Raw genomic sequence first — 2229 nt, 5'->3', positions numbered from 1 at the left:
GGATATCCTATGAATTTTTCCATTTCCAATTTGAAATCGTTGCTCCTCATAAAGGCAACGCATTTCTCCCTCAGGTAATTATAATTATCCTGACTATTTGATATTTCTTGACTTATACACCTATAAACATGTTAAATAATTAAATATTATATAAAGTAACTAACCTAAAAAAACAGTTTCCATCACCCACAATATGATCGGTTGTGAATATTTCCTTTAATATACCACTTTCGATCTTGGGATAACGGCCAATTACTTTGAAATTGAACCGTTTAGAGTGGTATACTTTCCAATTCCTAGTTATGGGCAAAAAAACCTCACCAATTTTCTTTGGTATTATTATATCAACAATAATTTCGTCATCTAAATCTGATAATTAAATAATAACATATTTTTAAAATATATTACCTTTACCCTGATCTTGTATGCCTACATATCCTCCCTCTCTTACTATACTTTTATAAGCTTTTGTTGGATCTTCACCAAATGTATCTGCATATAAAAAAATAATTAAATAATTTTATATATTATACCCTTTCTCTTGACATGGTTTATGTTGGTGTCCTCCTTTCCAATTTCCAACCCTAGGATTTTAGCTTTATCAAAAATAAAAATTTTTCAATTTTTTAAAAATAAAACTTTCTTCTGCAACATTTATTTCACAGGACATCTCTTCAAATAGTGTTTCTTCTAATGGAAATATAATAATTAAAAATATATTTTCCTTTTTTCCAAATGCATTTGATTACCTTCTCCTTCTCCAACTATAGTTTTAAGAAGCCTACAAACTTAATTATTTGTTTAATATTATTTTTATGAATTAACTGTATATATTACCTTGATCTTGAACATTTACTATAGTTTCACAATGTAACATATTATTAGGTTTTTTAACTGTTTCTTTACCATTAAAAAAGTTATATTTGTATATTTAAAAAATACCTTTGTTCCCCTCGATATAGTGTTTTAAATTACTTAGGTTAGTCTTTATACGTAAAATTTTTCCCGTTAAGGAAGATAATTCAACATTGCCTAAATATGTATAAATATTTTGTTAAAAATTAGGATTTTACTATTAACAATTTTAACAATTGTATATGGGCCTACCCAAGGCTGCATCATTTTCCCTCCTTTCCTGCCAGCTCACCGATGTTAAATCATTTATGGATAAGAATAATGTTACAACCGATATTTATAATATTAAGTCAATATTTAAATTGGATCAAAAAGAGTTTGATAATTATATTGAACAACAAAAAGAAAAGTTTATGAAAAGTATATTTTAAAATAATATATATATTTTTAGATATAAAAATGAAAATTATTACCCAGTGATCAATATGATCATTGAACAATTAAATGAAAGATTTAATTATGAATCATTAAACTTTTTAAATCAGATTTCTATTTTTACTCCTGCGGGATTAGCAGATAATGAGAATATAGAAATTTCCCAGATATCTGAAATTAAAAGTTTATATAATTTTGATGCACAGAAAATTATAGATGAATTTTCCAATTTTAGACCATTATACTTAGATTCCTTATCAATCATTTATAGTAAAGATTTAATCAATATTAGAAAAAATGATACCTTATATGATGAAAGTTATTAATTTTATTAACAACTTAATTTTAATATATGTTTACAGGTGAAAACATTATAAACGATAGTAAAATGACCGAAACAAAAAGATGGCTGAAATATTCATTTATTCTACCATATAGATTATTAATTAAATCAAGTTCTTTTCCTTATCTTAAAACGTTATATAAATATCTTATAACCCTCCCCACCACCTCATGCTCTGCTGAAAGAGCTATGAGTAAAGTCAAAATTGTTAAAACACGTATTCGAAATAAAATCTGATTCTTTTTTAGAAAATTTATTATTAATATCAAGTGAAATTGATATATATGATACATTTAAAACAGAAGATATTATTACAGATTTCGCGTTAACTTCTAAAAGACTATCTAATCTTTTAATTGGATAATCCTTTTTTTTAAATATTAAACAGCAATAAATTTAGACATTTGGCATTATAATTCCCTTTTTTCAATATTTGAATAAATTTGGATTACTAATCCCTTATTAGTTAGTCATTTTTAATTAGTCTTTTTCTGCACATATATTTATATTCCTTATGTTATATCTTTAACATTAAAAAAAATTATTATGTAGCAATTATAATATCCATTTTTTTAAAATATTAAATAGCAATAAAT

General features: G+C 24.4%; 1 long non-coding RNA gene across 2 annotated transcripts; it reads right to left on the bottom strand.

Annotated features, from left to right (window-relative positions):
- Positions 1–406: 406 nt before the first annotated feature.
- On the bottom strand, positions 407–794 carry LOC135930378 (uncharacterized). Of its 2 annotated transcripts, XR_010572754.1 has the most exons (4): positions 750–794; positions 640–690; positions 534–596; positions 407–477 (listed from the first exon to the last, which is right to left on the bottom strand). It is a non-coding gene; the product is annotated as an uncharacterized LOC135930378 (long non-coding RNA). The 2 variants fall into 2 exon arrangements; XR_010572753.1 differs by lacking the exon at positions 407–477 and having other exon boundaries at positions 507–596.
- Positions 795–2229: the final 1435 nt, after the last annotated feature.

The sequence above is a fragment of the Gordionus sp. m RMFG-2023 genome, chromosome 5, assembly GCF_954871325.1.
Source record: "Gordionus sp. m RMFG-2023 chromosome 5, tfGorSpeb1-WG-v2, whole genome shotgun sequence".
In the NCBI taxonomy this organism is placed as follows: Eukaryota; Metazoa; Nematomorpha; class Gordioida; order Chordodea; family Parachordodidae; genus Gordionus; species Gordionus sp. m RMFG-2023.
This window is presented reverse-complemented; position numbering and strand designations above follow the sequence as displayed.